General features: G+C 43.1%; 1 protein-coding gene across 3 annotated transcripts in view; it reads right to left on the bottom strand.

The window, feature by feature from the left end:
* The window catches only part of LOC120049548 (glucosidase 2 subunit beta-like), a 316,045-nt gene that overhangs the window by 114,687 nt on the left and 181,032 nt on the right, over positions 1-20,326 (bottom strand). The window contains exons 13-14 of one of the 3 annotated variants that reach the window (XR_005477118.1): positions 8,413-8,480; positions 8,097-8,156 (exon numbers count right to left, since the gene is read on the bottom strand). The exons of the other annotated variants lie outside the window; for them this stretch is intronic. The gene's annotated coding sequence lies outside the window, so the exon portion shown is untranslated. The remainder of the gene's footprint in view (positions 1-8,096; positions 8,157-8,412; positions 8,481-20,326) is intronic. 3 annotated transcript variants of the gene reach the window in all.

Raw genomic sequence — 20,326 nt, 5'->3', positions numbered from 1 at the left:
TACACGATGGACAAATACACTACTTCTGGCGGTGTTTCATCCAAAGTTGATGGCAAATGCCATGCTGCAAATGAGCTGTGTAACACTCCAAAATTCCTATAGTGGGCGAGTGTGTTCTATCTAAATTTTTCATAGGCCTTTTGTAACACAAGTCAAGACCCAAGAGTAAAATTTTGAGATTTTGAAAGTTTTGGCAAAAACTTATCACCCCCTTAAAAAAGTGCTTTCTGGACCGTTTTTCGAAATTCTTTCGAGTTTTATGTCAATTACACATGTGTAAGAACTATATGAAAATACTTTTTTAAAATTTTATTAACATAATTTTTTTTGAAATTTTATTTGAACTTAAGGAATATGTTTTGTGCATTTGGAATGTGATTTCATAGGAAGTCAAAAGTCAAAAGTCAAAAATGTCAAAAATGTGGAAAAAACGTATCACCCCCTTTAAAAAAGTGCTTTCTGGACCGTTTTTCGAAATTATTTCGATTTTAGGTCAATTACACATGTATAAGAACTGTATGAAAATACATTAGTCACATTTTATTATCATAATTTTATATAAATGTTTATTTGTAGTTAAGGAATATGTTTTGTGCATTTGGAATGTGATTTCATAGGAAGTCAAAAGTCAAAAGTCAAAAATTTCAAAAATTTGGAAAAAACGTATAACCTCCTTTAAAAAAGTGCTTTCTGGACCGTTTTTTGAAATTCTTTCGATTTTTAGGTCAATTACACATGTATAAGAACTGTATGAAGATACTTTAGTCACATTTTATTATCATAATTTTTTTTGAAATGTTTACTTGTACTTAAGGAATATGTTTTGTGCATTTGCAATCTGATTTAATATGAAGTCAAAAATGTGAATAAATTAGAAAAAACTTATCAACCCCTTTAAAAAAGTGCTTTTTGGATTTCATAGTCGAAAATAACATTTTGTTTTTAAAAGGCCAAAATTAAGCATTTAAAACCGTTTTGAAAAATGACGCCTGGTAACCCAAAACATGAAACATAGAATATTTTTTGACTTTTTTTGGAAACCTCCTTAAATCACTCAGGCCGGACCCCCATTGACTCGAGAAGAAAAAACAAAACAAAAATTCCAGAAGAAAAAACAGAATATTTTCTGACTTTTTTTGAAAACCTCCATAAATCACTCAGGCCAGCACACATTGATTTTTGGCCGTAGAATAGTGCTCCCAGAGCGGGTATGGAAGTCTGGATGCCCCCTAAAAACAATTTCAACCATGGCACCTGGTAACCCCAAAAAAATACCAGGTGCACGAAAAGTTTGGACTTAGAATATTTTTTGAGTTTTTTGGAAAAACTCCATAAATCACTCAGGCCATTGACTCGAGAAGAAAAAACATAAAATATTTTCCAGAAAAAAAAACAATATTTTTTGACTTTTTTTGAAAACCTCCATAAATCACTCAGGCCAGCACCCATTTATTTTTGCACGTAGTATAGTGCTCCCAGAGCGGGTATGGAAGTCTGGATCCCCCCTAAAAGCATTTAAGGCTCTGTGTGTCTTTAAGCACCATACTTTTTCATTCCATCCTTGCTGTGTGTGTCTGTGTGTGTGTGTGAGAGCTTTTCTTTGACATCTGTTTAGAGAAATGACTGATTTACAGTTCATGAAGGTTGCCTAATCACATACTTAAAGTTTTGGAAAGATCTGACTTTTTTAACCCTTTGAAACAGCACCTATGACCCCATTTTAAGGCACTTCCGGTTGTCACAGGAAGCTATAAGTAAATACCTATCCTGATCGTGGTATGCTTTTACAGAATCCTGAGTTTTAAGTCTATACGTTAAGAACTGACTGATTTACACAGGGTTGAATGCACTATATATCACAAACTGCTGGTTTGGTAAAACCCTTTTAGGGTGATTTTATCACTTCCGGTTGCTCCAGGAAGCTTAGAATCAACACAGGTAGACCTCATAGTGGCTTGATGGATTGTCATTGAAGACAGGTTCATAAGACATTCATAACCCACATAGGGTTTATTTAAAGAATGCACGTTACATTTGCATATGATTCAACAGTGAAAAACATCACATCATATTGCAAACATAACACACTGTTGAATCATATTGCAAACACACACTGTTACATTTGCAATATGATGTGTTGAATCATATTGCAAACATAACACACAGTGTTACATTTGTAATATGATGTGTTGAATCATATTGCAAACATAACACACAGTGTTACATTTGCAATATGATGTGTTGAATCATATTGCAAACATAACACACAGTGTTACATTTGTAATATGATGTGTTGAATCATATTGCAAACATAACACACAGTGTTACATTTGCAATATGATGTGTTGAATCATATTGCAAATGTAACGTGCATTCTTTAAATACTTTAGAAATACAAAATTGAACGTCCTGATGACCTCAGGATGGCCGGGCAGTGTTAGTGGTTCCTCTCCATCGCTCGTTGCGTGGTAATTTCATCATGTCGATTTTGGTGATGGTACCCCCCCGTTGAAACATATTGCAAATGCACAAAAGTCAACTAGCAAGTCAGTGTCCATCAGTCAATTGGATATTGTCAGACACCAAACTGATACCATCTGACACTAAACTCACTTTTTCCAACTCCTTTAGAAGCCAACTATAACATATTTCAGAGCAGGCCCAAAATTCACAGCGCCTTCCATTTAAACCATAATAAAACAAATAATACGTAGTTATGTTCTAGCTGCGGGTCCAGTTCTCACATTATGTTTAGCCCTATGTGAGGCGACCTCGAATCCCAAGTTTCGGCTCGATAGGTCATTCGGTGCCCGAGCAATACCTTAATTGGTGCTGAAAATCCACTTTTTTCATTGCCTTGCTACGGGGTCCTTGAATGAGCAATCAAACAGGCTCGTTGGGGTCTGACTCTATGGGCCGAGCCGGTTTCAATGCACCTAGTCTTGAGACTCTGGGACTTTTCTAAATGTTGTCAGTTTCGTTGAGCTGAAAATGAATTGAAAACATAGCAAATACACGAGGCTGTTTATCGGTCTGAGAACCTTCTAGAGCCACATAACTCACCGTGCACAATCAACCTGAGGTCTAGAACAGGTTTCCAAAGTTTCAGAACTCTAGGTCTGACGGTTCTTTAAAAGTTGGAACAAAAGTAACTACCACAGGCACTGTCTGCCTCTTAGCCCCTCAGTGTGTCCCTCCATCATTTCTGTTTGGGTGTGTAAATTTTTCTTTGAAATCTGATGGGACTAATGACTGATTTACAGTTCAGGAGGGTTGCCTAATCACAAATATGAAGTTTTGGAAAGATTTGACATTTTTAACCCTTCAAAACAGCCCATTTGACACCAATTATGGCACTTCCGGTTGGCACAGGAAGCTGTAAGTAAACACATATACTCACTGGAGTATGCTGTTAGAGAATCCTGAGTTTTAAGTCTATATGTTAAAAATTGACTGATTTACATAGGGCTGAATGCACTATTTCTCTCAAATTGCAGGTTGGGTATTGCAAAGACTTTTAGGGTGATTTTCACCACTTCCGGTTGCTCCAGGAAGCTTAGAATCGACACAGGTAGACCTCATGTTGGCCTGATGGACTGTCATCAAAGACAGGATCATAAGACATTCATAACCCACATAGGCTTCAGGTTGAATTTAGAGGTGCACTCAATGCATTCCAATGGGGAGACATGTCATTGTAAACTGTTTGATGTAAACACCTTCTTTTAACTGTCAAGGGTTAATGCCACAAGGTCAAGGTTAGGCTTGCACAGATCGGGAGGACCTTAGGATTGTTCCTGAGGTGAAATTGTGCTTCTAACCTTAACGGTTCTCTCTCTGTCTCCCAAAAGCAAATAAAATTGACATTGAGGTCAAAGGGTCATTCGTGTCCGTCTTCTTGTAACGGTCGCTGCGCTCAGACCGAGCGAGCTACGGTCAAGCGGAGCATCTCGTTGAACTCGGCACGGCCTGGAGATAATAGTAATGCCATTGCAGGCTTTGTGTGTCTTTAAGCACCGTACTTTTTCACTCCATCATAGCTTTTTGTGTGTGTGTGTTTGTGTGAGAGAGCTTTTCTTTGACATCTGTTTGGAGAAATGACTGATTACAGTTCATGAGGGTTGTCTAATCACACAAGTGAAGTTTTGAAAAGATCTGACCTTATTACCCTTCAAACCTGACCCTATGGCACCATTTTAATGTACTTCCAGTTGACATAGGAAGCTGAAAGTGAACACATACCCTCCTTGGGGTAGGCTCTTATATAATATTGAGTTTTAAGTCTTTATGTTAAGAACTGACTTATTTAAAGAGGGTTAAATGAGTGTGTGTTATTTCATAAAATCATATAAAATCACAGGATTCTCGCAGAGCATCGAGACCCACTTTAAAAATGTACGTCTGAACACACTGCAACTGGATCTGTGAATTTTTTGAAAAAAAAATTCCTCTTTGTGAACATCACCAAACGGTCAATGTACATTTTCTCTTAAATTACGATAGATAAATGGCTGGTTCTTTTTTTCCTGACACCGTATGCTTATGTACTTTGACATGAAGCGGTCAAATTAGCACCCTACTTGCGTTTTAACCCTTTAATCCCAGAAAAATGGCCATAACTCAAAAAGCGCCGAGGTCTCGACGCCATCTCGTTCGGGGCCAACTGCCCATTACTCCAAACCTACGCTCGCCGAGTTTCGTCTTCGAAATATTTTCAGTTTAGGAGAAAAGGCCGCGCTCGTTGGCCACGTGCTCGTGCGCTTGCAATATGATTTATTTTCCCCCTTGTGGGAATTTTCGAGAATGCGGAAAAAAGTCAAAAATTTGTCATTTTTATAAAACGGAAACCGAAAGTCCGAGACGTTTCTTCCTGAAAGAGCTCTCCGCCGCCCACGGCCCGACGCCGTCCGCGATTTTCTGCGACGTCGCAAGACGTCAGGTAAGGGACCGTACATTTGCAATGGGACTTTCTTCACTAACCATACGGCTCCCGTCTCAGACTTCCCTTAAGGTATGTAAGTTCGCATGTCCAGGTCTGTCTACGTCGTTTGTTATTTTGTTAGTTATTCAAGTATAGTTCGTTTTTGTCTTGTTTAAATTTTGGTCGAATCCCTGCTCCTCCTCTTCGGATGAAGAGGAGGAGGAATTCCGTTACAGAACCACCCACCGAACCAGGACCAAGCAGCGGGACTGCGAGCAGTGGAATACTAAACAGGAATGGACATGGGAGGACGTGTTAAACGGCAAGGGTTGCTACACATGGGAGGAGATCCTGGCTGGAAGGGATCGCCTCCCATGGGAACAGCTGGAGGCAGTGAGGAGAGCAGAGGCGACCGGAGAGAGGAACCGAAGATATGAAGGTACGCGGCTAGCACGGAAGCCCGTGAAGAAACCCCAAAAATTTCTTGGGGGGGGGGCTAAGAGGTAGTGGGCCTAGGGCAGGTAGGAGACCTGCGCCCACTTCTCAGGCTAACCGTGGAGAGCGGGAGTACGGGCAGACACCGTGTTACGCAGTAGAGCGCACGGTGTCTCCTGTACGTGTTCATAGCCCGGTGCGGGTTATTCCACCTCCCCGCACTGGTAGGGCTAGATTGAGCGTTGAGCCGGATGTCATGAAGCCGGCCCTACATATCTGGCCACCAGTACGTCTCCTCGGGCCGGCTTACATGGCACCAGCCTTACGCATGGTGTCCCCGGTTCGCCTACATAGCCCGGTGCGGGTTATTCCACCTCCCCGCACTGGTCGGGCGAAGGGGAGCATTCAGCCAGGTAAGGTTGGGCAGGCTCAATGCTCAAGGGAGCCAGTACGCCTGCACGGTCCGGTATTTCCGGCGCCACCTCCCCGCCCCAGCCCAGTACCACCAGTGCCTACTCCACGCACCAGGCTTCCAGTGCGTTTCCAGAGCCCTGTTCCTCCTCCACGCACTCTCCCTATGGTGCGTGTCTCCAGCCCAGTGCCTCCAGTTCCGGCACCACGCACTAAGCCACCTGTGCGTCTCCAGAGCCCTGTACACACTGTTCCTTCTCCCCGTACTCGTCCTGATGTGCGTGCCCTCAGCCCGGTGCCACCAGTGCCGGTACCACGCACCAGGCCTATAGTGCGCTTCGAGAGGTCAGTGTGCCCTGTCCCTGCTCCCCGCACTAGCCTTGAAGTGCGTGTCTCCAGTCCGGTGCCTCCAGTTCCGGCACCACGCACCAGGCCTACAGTGCGCCTCAGTCGGCTAGAGTCTGTAGTCTGCCCAACGCCGTCTGAGCCATCCGTCTCCCCAGCGCCATCTGAGCCATCCGTCTCCCCAGCGCCATCTGAGCCATCCGTCTCCCCAGCGCCATCTGAGCCATCCGTCTCCCCAGCGCCATCTGAGCCATCCGTCTGCCCAGTGCCGTCTGAGCCATCCGTCTGTCCCGAGCCATTAGAGCCGCCCGTCTGTCCCGAGCCGTCAGAGCCGTTCGTCAGTCAGGAGCCGCTAGAGCCATTCGTCAGTCAGGATCTGCCAGAGCCGCCAACCAGACAGGATCTGCCAGAGCCGCCAACCAGACAGGATCTGCCAGAGCCGCCAACCAGACAGGATCTGCCAGAGCCGCCAACCAGACAGGATCTGCCAGAGCCGCCAACCAGACAGGATCTGCCAGAGCCGCCAACCAGACAGGATCTGCCAGAGCCGCCAACCAGACAGGATCTGCCAGAGCCGCCAGCGAGCCATGAGCAGCCAGAGCCGTCAGCGAGCCAGGATCTGCCAGAGCCGTCAGCGAGCCATGAGCAGCCAGAGCCGTCAGCGAGCCATGAGCAGCCAGAGCCGTCAGCGAGCCATGAGCGTCTAGAGCCGTCAGCCAGCCATGAGCGTCCAGAGCCGTCAGCCAGCCATGAGCGTCCAGAGCCGTCAGCTAGCCATGAGCGTCCAGAGCCGTCAGCTAGCCATGAGCGTCCAGAGCCGTCAGCCAGTCATGAGCTGCCCCTCAGCCCAGAGCGGTCATTTATCCAGAACTGCCCCTCAGTCCAGAGCTGTCTCTCTGTCCGGAGCTGCCCTTCAGTCCGGAGTTGCCCCTCTATCCTGAGCTACCTCTCTATCATGACCTACCTCTCTGTCCTGAGCTATATCTCTGTCCTGAGCTACCTTATCCCGGGGCTGCCCCTTGTTCCGGTGCTGCCCCTTATCTTAAAGTTACCAGTTAAATTAAGTGGGTGTAAGATGAGGGTGGTCATTCTAAGGGGGAGACGTAAGCTGGGATTGACTATGGTGGGGTGGGGACCTCGCCCAGAGCCTGAGCCACCACCGTGGTCAGACGCCCACCCAGACCCTCCCCTAGACTTTTGGTGGTGCGTTCGGAGTACGCACCTTGAGGGGGGGGTTATGTCACGTTCCTGACCGGTTTTCTGTTATTTTGTATGTGTTTGACGGTCAGGGCGTGAGTTTGGGTGGGTAGTCTATGTTATGTGTTTCTATGTTGGTTAAAGGGTGACCTGATATGGCTCTCAATTAGAGGCAGGTGGTTTTCATTTCCTCTAATTGAGAGCCATATTAAGGTAGGTGTTTTCACATTGATTGTTGTGGGTGGATGTCTCCTGTGTCTGTGTTTGTCGCGCCACACGGGACTGTTTCGGTTTGTTTGTACGTTCGTTCTTTTGTGTAGTCATTTTCCTGTTCGTGAGTTCTTCGTTGTATGTAAGTTCGCATGTCCAGGTCTGTCTACGTCGTTTGTTATTTTGTTAGTTATTCAAGTATAGTTCGTTTTTGTCTTGTTTAAATAAATTCATTATGTCCTATGACAACGCTGCATTTTGGTCGAATCCCTGCTCCTCCTCTTCGGATGAAGAGGAGGAGGAATTCCGTTACACCCACCCCCTAAATGTCAATACATCATGCATACTAACCTTCACACACAATACCTACCCCCCTTACTAACACCTCCTCTTCTCCAATTTAGACTTCAAGTCTTGCATGAACAATCAACTAAACGTCCACAATACAGAGAAACTACAGTAGAAGTTATAGCCTAATTGTAAATAGACCAACAAGACAGAGACCATGTTTCCATGTTCATCATGGAGTCATGGAAAGATGTAGTAGATGTTAGTCCGATTTTAAATGGGGACTTACACTAGTTCCTGGTGCTGAGCTTGATGTCGATGCCTCTGCAGTTGTTGATGGGATCGGACTCTAAATAGAACACATAGACACGTTAGCCTCTGCGGTAGTTAGTTAGCTAGCTAACGGTTAGCTAACGTAACCTAATGAAGCTAACGTTAGCTTGCAAAGTTACAAATCACCATCGCCAGATAGCAGCTGGCTATTTACATTGATATGCTTTGGAATGTCTAGCCATCGTATTATGAAAGCTAGCTAGCTAGATTTTGCTTTAGCTAAACAAATGTAATTCGCTAGCTAATTAGCTAGGTAAGGTTAGCTACGTTACCTCAGCTTGACTTCTTTTCTGATGTTGGTTGATCGGATGCCAATCCTCTTTGAAGTGAAGGGGAAAATCTATGGAATAGCATATCTTTTCAACATTCGACGACATTGAAACCCCGCCAGTTGAGACTTCCGTCCCATTTCAAAATCCTTTGTTTGAATGTTCTGTCTACAAACAGACATTTTCATATTTCTCACAGCAACTGGATATGAATTTTGGCAACCAGGAAATGTGGCTGGCCCGTTTCTACCGGTGAGATGCAAAAACGCAGGTCTATACACTGCTATAATGTCAGTTGAAAGAATAAACTTTTATCTCAATTTTTTTTTTTTTACCAATACGAAGAACGGATGTCATTTCAACCCCAAAAAAAGATGTACACTACCAGTCAAAAGTTTGGACACCCCTACTCATTCATTTTTTTTTTTTTTTTTTTTTTACTATTTTCTAATTGTAAAATAATAGTGAAGTCATCAAAACTATGAAATAACACATAAGGAATCATGTAGTAAACAAAAAAAGTGTTAAATAAATCAGAATATATTTTAGATTCTTCAAAGTAGCCATCCTTTGCCTTGACGACAACTTTGCACACTCTTGGCATTCTCTCAACCAGCTTCACCTGGAATGCTTTTCCAACAGTCTTGAAGGAGTTCCCACATATGCTGAGCATCTGCGGTCCAACTCAAGAAATTCCACAAATTAACTTTTAACAAGGCACACCTGTTAATTGAAATGCATTCCAGGTGACAACCTTATGAAGCTGGTTGAGATAATGCCAAGAGTGTGCAAAGCTGTTATCAAGGCAAAGGGTGACTAATTTGACGAATCTCAAATATATATTTTATTTGTAGTTGTTTAACACTTATTCGGTTACTACATGATTATATATATGTGTATTCATAGATTAATGTATTCACTATTATTTTACGATGTAGAAAATAGTAAAAAGAAAAGAAAAACTCTGGAATGAGTAGGTGTGTCCAAACTTTTAACTGGTACTGAATAGTGAAAAAGAGCAGCAGTGACACACCTACTATTTCACAAGGAGTCTGGTTAACTAGGGGTACATAAGGAGTCTGGTTAACTAGGGGTACATAAGGAGTCTGGTTAACTAGGGGTACATAAGGAGTCTGGTTAACTAGGGGTACATAAAGAGTCTGGTTAACTAGGGGTACATAAGGAGTCTGGTTAACTAGGGGTACATAACGAGTCTGGTTAACTAGGGGTACATAAAGAGTCTGGTTAACTAGGGGTACATAAGGAGTCTGGTTAACTAGGGGTACTTAAGGAGTCTGGTTAACTAGGGGTACTTAAGGAGTCTGTTAACTAGGGGTACATAACGAGTCTGGTTAACTAGGGGTACATAAGGAGTCTGGTTAACTAGGGGTACATAAGGAGTCTGGTTAACTAGGGGTACATAAGGAGTCTGGTTAACTAGGGGTACATAAGGAGTCTGGTTAACTAGGGGTACATAAAGAGTCTGGTTAACTAGGGGTACATAAGGGGTCTGGTTAACTAGGGGTACATAAGGAGTCTGGTTAACTAGGGATACATAAGGAGTCTGGTTAACTAGGGGTACATAAGGAGTCTGGTTAACTAGGGGTACATAAGGAGTCTGGTTAACTATTGGTACTTAAGAAGTCTGGTTAACTAGGGGTACATAAGGAGTCTGGTTAACTAGGGATACATAAGGAGTCTGGTTAACTAGGGGTACATAAGGAGTCTGGTTAACTAGGGGTACATAAGGAGTCTGGTTAACTAGGGGTACTTAATGAGCCTGGTTAACTAGGGGTACATAAGGAGCCATGTTAACTAGGGGTACATAAGGTGTCTGGTTAACTAGGGGTACATAAGGAGTCTGGTTAACTAGGGGTACATAAGGAGTCTGGTTAACTAGGGATACATAAGGAGTCTGGTTAACTAGGGATACATAAGGAGTCTGGTTAACTAGGGATACATAAGGACTCTGGTTAACTAGGGGTACATAAGGAGTCTGGTTAACTAGGGGTACATAAGGAGTCTGGTTAACTAGGGGTACATAAGGAGTCTGGTTAACTAGGGGTACTTAAGGAGCCTGGTTAACTAGGGGTACATAAGGAGTCTGGTTAACTAGGGGTACATAAGGAGTCTGGTTAACTAGGGGTACATAAAGACTCTGGTTAACCAGGGATACTTAAGGAGTCTGGTTAACTAGGGGTACATAAGGTGTCTGGTTAACTAGGGGTACATAAAGACTCTGGTTAACCAGGGATACTTAAGGAGTCTGGTTAACTAGGGGTACATAAGGTGTCTGGTTAACTAGGGGTACATAAGGTGTCTGGTTAACTAGGGGTACATAAGGAGTCTGGTTAACTAGGGGTACATAAGGAGTCTGGTTAACTAGGGGTACATAAGGAGTCTGGTTAACTAGGGATACATAAGGAGTCTGGTTAACTAGGGGTACATAAGGAGTCTGGTTAATTAGGGGTACATAAGGAGTCTGGTTAACTAGGGGTACATAAGGAGTCTGGTTAACTAGGGATACATAAGGAGTCTGGTTAACTAGGGAAACATAACGAGTCTGGTTAACTAGGGGTACATAAGGAGTCTGGTTAACTAGGGGTACATAAGGTGTCTGGTTAACTAGGGGTACATAAGGAGTCTGGTTTAATGGGGGTACATAAGGAGTCTGGTTAACTAGGGGTACTTAAGGAGTCTGGTTAACTAGGGGTACATAAGGAGTCTGGTTAACCAAGGGTACATAAGGAGTCTGGTTAACTAGGGGTACATAAGGAGTCTGGTTAACTTGGGGTACTTAAGGAGTCTGGTTAACTAGGGGTACATAAGGAGTCTGGTTAACTAGGGGTACATAAGGAGTCTGGTTAACTAGGGGTACATAAGGAGTCTGGTTAACTAGGGGTACATAAGGAGTCTGGTTAACTAGGGGTACATAAGGTGTAGTGTGGAAGCCATCTTGATGTGCTGCTGCAGGTTGACATCTGGTAAAGCAGGTGAGATGACTCACTCCCCAACCAATAGCTGTGTTCCCAACAGACTTGTTATGCTTCCTCTCGCCGTCTCCTTCCCTTAATGGTCACTGGCAGGCGGAACAACTGAATAGGTTTCATGGACATTCCATGGCCCAGTCCAGAAGCATCCCCGAGGCTTCAGTCTACTTCCTAGGCCTTATATGGTAGCAGCTCCGCCCTGCTCTATGATATGTAGATACTAACTGGCTAGGTATAAACAATATGGTAGCAGCTCCACCCTGCTCTATGATATGTAGATACTAACTGGCTAGGTATAAACAATATGGTAGCAGCTCCGCCCTGCTCTATGATATGTAGATACTAACTGGCTAGGTATAAACAACATGGTAGCAGCTCCGCCCTGCTCTATGATATGTAGATACTAACTGGCTAGGTATAAACAATATGGTAGCAGCTCCGCCCTGCTCTATGATATGTAGATACTAACTGGCTAGGTATAAACAATATGGTAGCAGCTCCACCCTGCTCTATGATATGTAGATAATAACTGGCTAGGTGTAAACAATATGGTAGCAGCTCCGCCCTGCTCTATGATATGTAGATACTAACTGGCTAGGTATAAACAATATGGTAGCAGCTCCACCCTGCTCTATGATATGTAGATACTAACTGGCTAGGTATAAACAATATGGTAGTAGCTCCGCCCTGCTCTATGATATGTAGATACTAACTGGCTAGGTATAAACAATATGGTAGCAGCTCCGCCCTGCTCTATGATATGTAGATACTAACTGGCTAGGTATAAACAATATGGTAGCAGCTCCACCCTGCTCTATGATATGTAGATACTAACTGGCTAGGTATAAACAACATGGTAGCAGCTCCACCCTGCTCTATGATATGTAGATAATAACTGGCTAGGTATAAACAACATGGTAGCAGCTCCGCCCTGCTCTATGATATGTAGATACTAACTGGCTAGGTATAAACAATATGGTAGCAGCTCCGCCCTGCTCTATGATATGTAGATACTAACTGGCTAGGTATAAACAATATGGTAGCAGCTCCACCCTGCTCTATGATATGTAGATAATAACTGGCTAGGTATAAACAATATGGTAGCAGCTCCGCCCTGCTCTATGATATGTAGATACTAACTGGCTAGGTATAAACAATATGGTAGCAGCTCCACCCTGCTCTATGATATGTAGATAATAACTGGCTAGGTGTAAACAATATGGTAGCAGCTCCGCCCTGCTCTATGATATGTAGATACTAACTGGCTAGGTATAAACAATATGGTAGCAGCTCCGCCCTGCTCTATGATATGTAGATACTAACTGGCTAGGTATAAACAATATGGTAGCAGCTCCACCCTGCTCTATGATATGTAGATACTAACTGGCTAGGTATAAACAACATGGTAGCAGCTCCACCCTGCTCTATGATATGTAGATTCTAACTGGCTAGGTATAAACAATATGGTAGCAGCTCCACCCTGCTCTATGATATGTAGATAATAACTGGCTAGGTATAAACAATATGGTAGCAGCTCCACCCTGCTCTATGATATGTAGATACTAACTGGCTAGGTATAAACAATATGGTAGCAGCTCCGCCCTGCTCTATGATATGTAGATAATAACTGGCTAGGTATAAACAATATGGTAGCAGCTCCGCCCTGCTCTATGATATGTAGATAATAACTGGCTAGGTATAAACAATATGGTAGCAGCTCCGCCCTGCTCTATGATATGTAGATACTAACTGGCTAGGTATAAACAATATGGTAGCAGCTCCACCCTGCTCTATGATATGTAGATACTAACTGGCTAGGTATAAACAATATGGTAGCAGCTCCACCCTGCTCTATGATATGTAGATACTAACTGGCTAGGTATAAACAACATGGTAGCAGCTCCACCCTGCTCTATGATATGTAGATTCTAACTGGCTAGGTATAAACAACATGGTAGCAGCTCCACCCTGCTCTATGATATGTAGATTCTAACTGGCTAGGTATAAACAACATGGTAGCAGCTCCGCCCTGCTCTATGATATGTAGACAATAACTGGCTAGGTATAAACAATATGGTAGCAGCTCCACCCTGCTCTATGATGTGTAGATACTAACTGGCTAGGTATAAACAATATGGTATCAGCTCCGCCCTGCTCTATGATATGTAGATACTAACTGGCTAGGTATAAACAATATGGTAGCAGCTCCACCCTGCTCTATGATATGTAGATACTAACTGGCTAGGTATAAACAATATGGTAGCAGCTCCACCCTGCTCTATGATATGTAGATACTAACTGGCTAGGTATAAACAATATGGTAGCAGCTCCACCCTGCTCTATGATATGTAGATACTAACTGGCTATGTATAAACAATATGGTAGCAGCTCCACCCCTCCACCCAATTGCACATTTTAAAAGAACGTACAATTGGCATGCTGACTGCAGGGATGTCCACCTGAGCTGTTGCCAGATAATGTAATGTTAATTTCTCTACCATAAGAGAGAAATTAAATGGGGGATAGGGCTAGGGGTTGGGACTGGGGGTTGTTTCTGGATAAGGGATGGGGGATAGGGGTTATTTATGGACAGGGGATAGGGCTAGGGGTTGTTTATGGACAGGGGACGGGGGATAGGGGTTATTTATGGATGGGGGATAGGGCTAGGGGTTGTTTATGGACAGGGGACGGGGGATAGGGCTAGGGGTTGTTTATGGATGGGGGATGGGGGATAGGGGTTATTTATGGACAGGGGACGGGGGATAGGGCTAGGGGTTGTTTATGGACAGGGGACGGGGGATAGGGCTAGGGGTTGTTTATGGATGGGGGATAGGGGTTATTTATGGACAGGGGATAGGGCTAGGGGTTATTTATGGATGGGGGATAGGGCTAGGGGTTGTTTATGGATGGGGGATGGGGGATAGGGGTTATTTATGGACAGGGGATGGGGGATAGGGGTTATTTATGGACAGGGGACGGGGGATAGGGGTTATTTATGGACAGGGGACGGGGGATAGGGCTAGGGGTTGTTTATGGACAGGGGATGGGGGATAGGGCTAGGGGTTGTTTATGGACAGGGGACGGGGGATAGGGCTAGGGGTTGTTTATGGACAGGGGATGGGGGATAGGGCTAGGGGTTGTTTATGGACAGGGGATGGGGGATAGGGATAGGGGTTGTTTATGGACAGGGGACGGGGGATAGGGCTAGGGGTTGTTTATGGACAGGGGATGGGGGATAGGGATAGGGGTTGTTTATGGACAGGGGATAGGGCTAGGGGTTGTTTATGGACAGGGGATGGGGGATAGGGATAGGGGTTGTTTATGGACAGGGGATGGGGGATAGGGCTAGGGGTTGTTTATGGACAGGGGACGGGGGATAGGGATAGGGGTTGTTTATGGACAGGGGATGGGGGATAGGGATAGGGGTTGTTTATGGACAGGGGATGGGGGATAGGGCTAGGGGTTGTTTATGGACAGGGGACGGGGGATAGGGATAGGGGTTGTTTATGGACAGGGGATGGGGGATAGGGCTAGGGGTTGTTTATGGACAGGGGACGGGGGATAGGGCTAGGGGTTGTTTATGGACAGGGGACGGGGGATAGGGCTAGGGGTTGTTTATGGACAGGGGACGGGGGATAGGGCTAGGGGTTGTTTATGGACAGGGGACGGGGGATAGGGCTAGGGGTTGTTTATGGACAGGGGACGGGGGATAGGGCTAGGGGTTGTTTATGGACAGGGGACGGGGGATAGGGGTTATTTATGGACAGGGTGCCCACCCTATTATATTCACCAATCATGTCCTTGGGGATCAGTGGTCATGGAGAAGAAGAGGCAAGGAAAAGAAGCCACGTAAGACTACCTGGTAGATGTAGTAGACTCCATGTAAGACTACCTGGTAGATGTAGTAGACTCCATGTAAGACTACTTGGTAGATGTAGGAAACTCCATGTAAGACTACCTGGTAGATGTAGTAGACTCCATGTAAGACTACTTGGTAGATGTAGGAGACTCCATGTAAGACTACTTGGTAGATGTAGTAGACTCCATGTAAGACTACTTGGTAGATGTAGGAGACTCCATGTAAGACTACCTGGTAGATGTAGTAGACTCCATGTAAGACTACTTGGTAGATGTAGTAGACTCCATGTAAGACTACCTGGTAGATGTAGTAGACTCCATGTAAGACTACTTGGTAGATGTAGGAGACTCCATGTAAGACTACTTGGTAGATGTAGTAGACTCCATGTAAGACTACTTGGTAGATGTAGTAGACTCCATGTAAGACTACTTGGTAGATGTAGGAGACTCCATGTAAGACTACTTGGTAGATGTAGTAGACTCCATGTAAGACTACTTGGTAGATGTAGTAGACTCCATGTAAGACTACTTGGTAGATGTAGTAGACTCCATGTAAGACTACTTGGTAGATGTAGTAGACTCCATGTAAGACTACTTGGTAGATGTAGTAGACTCCATGTAAGACTACTTGGTAGATGTAGGAGACTCCATGTAAGACTACTTGGATGTAGGATAAGTGTTACACTGCTGTTCTCCACTGCACTACTTACCAGGACATTTATGCAGAGGCATAGTCTAATGAGGAGAAGACTTTTAATAGCAGTTATTAAATAGAGCAATTCAGACGGTCATTTCACCTTCAGCCCCTTGATTGAAGATGTATTATTCTCTATGACATCAATCCTGCGGTCAACTACTTGATTAGTGGATGTGCCTGAGTGTGTAAGAGACCCTCTTCTTATTGACAATCGACCAAATGTGACCTTTGAAATGAATTAATTTCTGGGGTAACTTATTAACGCTAACGCTGAAAATCATGCATTCATTTAACGACATTGTCCCTGCCACATCTATCACAATTTCAAAAGCTGCCCGAGTGTGACAAAGAGCTGGCTCTGCAAGGCGTGGATCTGCATAAGTAACCGACGCAGCTGTCGTCGTTAAACTCGTTCATATTATGATGGACTGGGCTTCAGGCCTTCTGGCTTCCTCTCCACACATACACTGAACACAAATATAAACGCAACATGTAAAGTATTGGTCTTGTGTTTCATGAGCTGAAATAAAAGAAACCAGACATGTTCCATACACACAAAAAAAGCTTATTTCCCTCAAATGTTTTTGCACAAATGTGTTTCCATCCCTGTTAGTGAGCATTTCTCCACTGCCGAGATAATCCATCCACCTGACAGGTGTCACATATCAAGAAGATGATTAAACAGCATGCTCATTACACAGGTGCACCTTGTGCTGTGGGACAATAAAATGTTTTATTTAAATTTACAGATTTCCTTATATGAACTGTAACTCAGTAAAATCTTTGAAATTGTTGCATGTTGTATTTATATTTTTTGTTCAGTATATATCCCTGCTGCATCATACCATCCAGACCTGGGTTCAAATACAATTTGAAATCTTTCAAATAGTTAGAGAATTTGCTCTAGCCTGTCTGTAGTGGGTGGGGTTTAGGGACAATTCTATTGGTTCCCATTGTGCCAGGAAATCTCAATGAAGCACAGCAAAAGTATTATTTTAGATAGTATTTAAATCCAGGTCTGCCATATATAATACACACATAGGCAGTTGTATACTCGACGTGACACCTAACATCGACATGCAGAGGCCCCCCCCCCTAAAAGAACCCCTAAAATAACCTATTTTATGTTATACCTATATGTGATATTAAAGACAGGGAAGTGCCAACTGAGTTGTGTAAACGTTCTCTTTTCACTTCCTTCCTGTCACAAGGCATGACTCATTCAACAAACTCGTTTCTAATGCCACTACAGTTGGAAGGCTGAGTGAATCTGACCTGACAGTATTGCATAAATCCGAGGCCCTCAATTTAAAGTTGCTTTGAGGAAACGTCCACAAATCCACAGGAGTATTAAGACTTGGCTGTAGGTAGCTCCACTTCTGAGAGGTTTATTACGGGGTGTCCTCCTTCACACTTTGCTCAGTTGCGTCAACTGCGGCTCCCGAGACGATATCTGAGGCGTCACAGAGCCACGTACTATAGGTGACAATCTTGACTTAGGTACGTAAAATTAACTTTTTGTGCGAAACGTTCAGAGATTATTAGAGTTGGGTGTTTGCGAAATGTGTATTCATTTAAATAAATATTTAGCAGAAAGAGAGGTGAAAACCTTTCTGTATGCCTAGTTATATTGGAAAATAGATCATGACGATTCACACAGAACTACAGAACTACTTCTCAGATTTGGGTTGTTTGCGGCCTGTGGAGAAATTGATTTATATCAAGGCAATTTGAAGTGCACCTCTATACTGCATTCAACTACTAATCTCACCATTAATCTGTCTTCTTGAAAGTGTTCGACAACAAAAGGAAATGTTTCCCTTTGAAATCCAAGTATCGATATATTTTCCCTCGACTAACATCAGAGAAGGCTAAGAAACTGGAATAGGGGAAATTATTCATATGGACGTACTTTACGAGGTGATCAAACAAAGGAGGAGTTCAGACTGACATTCTTCAAAACAATGAGGAGTTGAGACTGAACATTCTTCAAAACAACGAGGAGTTGAGACTGAACATTCTTCAAATCAACAAGGAGTTGAGACTGAACATTCTTCAAATCAACAAGGAGTTGAGACTGAACATGCATCAAATCTAGGAGGAGTTGAGACAGAACATTTTTCAAATCAACAAGGAGTTGAGACTGAACATTCTTCAAATCAACAAGGAGGAGTTGAGACTGACATTCTTCAAATCAACAAGGAGTTGAGACTGACATTCTTCAAATCAACAAGGAGTTGAGACTTAACATGCTTCAAATCAACAAGGAGTTGAGACTGAACATTCTTCAAATCAACAAGGAGTTGAGACTGAAAATTCTTCAAATCAACAAGGAGTTGAGACTGAACATTCTTCAAATCAACGAGGAGTTGAGACTGAACATTCTTCAAATCAACAAGGAGTTGAGACTGAACATTCTTCAAATCAACAAGGAGTTGAGACTGACATTCTTCAAATCAACGAGGAGTTGAGACTGAACATTCTTCAAATCAACAAGGAGTTGAGACTGAACATTCTTCAAATCAACGAGGAGGAGTTGAGACTGACATTCTTCAAATCAACAAGGAGTTGAGACTGAACATTCTTCAAATCAACAAGGAGTTGAGACTGAACATTCTTCAAATCAACAAGGAGTTGAGACTGAACATTCTTCAAATCAACGAGGAGGAGTTGAGACTGAACATTCTTCAAATCAACAAGGAGTTGAGACTGAACATTCTTCAAATCAACGAGGAGTTGAGACAGAACATTCTTCAAATCAACGAGGAGTTGAGACTGAACATTCTTCAAATCAACGAGGAGGAGTTGAGACTGACATTCTTCAAATCAACAAGGAGTTGAGACTGAACATTCTTCAAATCAACAAGGAGTTGAGACTGAACATTCTTCAAATCAACGAGGAGGAGTTGAGACTGAACATTCTTCAAATCAACAAGGAGTTGAGACTGAACATTCTTCAAATCAACAAGGAGTTGAGACTGAACATGCATCAAATCAACGAGGAGGAGTTGAGACTGAACATTCTTCAAATCAACGAGGAGTTGAGACAGAACATTTTTCAAATCAACAAGGAGTTGAGACTGAACATTCTTCAAATCAACGAGGAGTTGAGACAGAACATTTTTCAAATCAACAAGGAGTTGAGACTGAACATTCTTCAAATCAACGAGGAGTTGAGACTGACATTCATCAAATCAACAAGGAGTTGAGACTGACATTCTTCAAATCAACAAGGAGTTGAGACTGAACATTCTTCAAATCAACGAGGAGTTGAGACTGAACATTCTTCAAATCAACAAGGAGTTGAGACTGACATTCTTCAAATCAACGAGGAGTTGAGACTGAACATTCTTCAAATCAACGAGGAGTTGAGACAGAACATTTTTCAAATCAACAAGGAGTTGAGACTGAACATTCTTCAAATCAACAAGGAGTTGAGACTGAAAATTCTTCAAAACAACAAGGAGTTGAGACTGAACATTCTTCAAATCAACAAGGAGTTGAGACTGAACATTCTTCAAATCAACGAGGAGGAGTTGAGACTGAACATTCTTCAAAACAACGAGGAGTTGAGACTGAACATTCTTCAAATCAACAAGGAGTTGAGACTGAACATTCTTCAAATCAACGAGGAGTTGAGACTGAACATTCTTCAAATCAACAAGGAGTTGAGACTGAACATGCATCAAATCTAGGAGGAGTTGAGACAGAACATTTTTCAAATCAACAAGGAGTTGAGACTGAACATTCTTCAAATCAACAAGGAGTTGAGACTGAACATTTTTCAAATCAACAAGGAGTTGAGACTGAACATTTTTCAAATCAACAAGGAGTTGAGACTGAACATTCTTCAAATCAACAAGGAGTTGAGACTGAACATTCTTCAAATCAACGAGGAGTTGAGACTGAACATTCTTCAAATCAACAAGGAGTTGAGACTGAACATTCTTCAAATCAACGAGGAGTTGAGACTGAACATTCTTCAAATCAACAAGGAGTTGAGACTGAACATGCATCAAATCTAGGAGGAGTTGAGACAGAACATTTTTCAAATCAACAAGGAGTTGAGACTGAACATTCTTCAAATCAACAAGGAGTTGAGACTGAACATTTTTCAAATCAACAAGGAGTTGAGACTGAACATTTTTCAAATCAACAAGGAGTTGAGACTGAACATTCTTCAAATCAACAAGGAGTTGAGACTGAACATTCTTCAAATCAACGAGGAGGAGTTGAGACTGACATTCTTCAAATCAACAAGGAGTTGAGACTGACATTCTTCAAATCAACAAGGAGTTGAGACTTAACATGCTTCAAATCAACAAGGAGTTGAGACTGAACATTCTTCAAATCAACAAGGAGTTGAGACTGA

Source organism: Salvelinus namaycush, chromosome 6 (genome assembly GCF_016432855.1).
Source record: "Salvelinus namaycush isolate Seneca chromosome 6, SaNama_1.0, whole genome shotgun sequence".
Lineage (NCBI taxonomy): Eukaryota > Metazoa > Chordata > Actinopteri > Salmoniformes > Salmonidae > Salvelinus > Salvelinus namaycush.
Note: the sequence above shows the minus strand (reverse complement) of the source record. Positions and strands in the feature narration are given on the sequence as shown.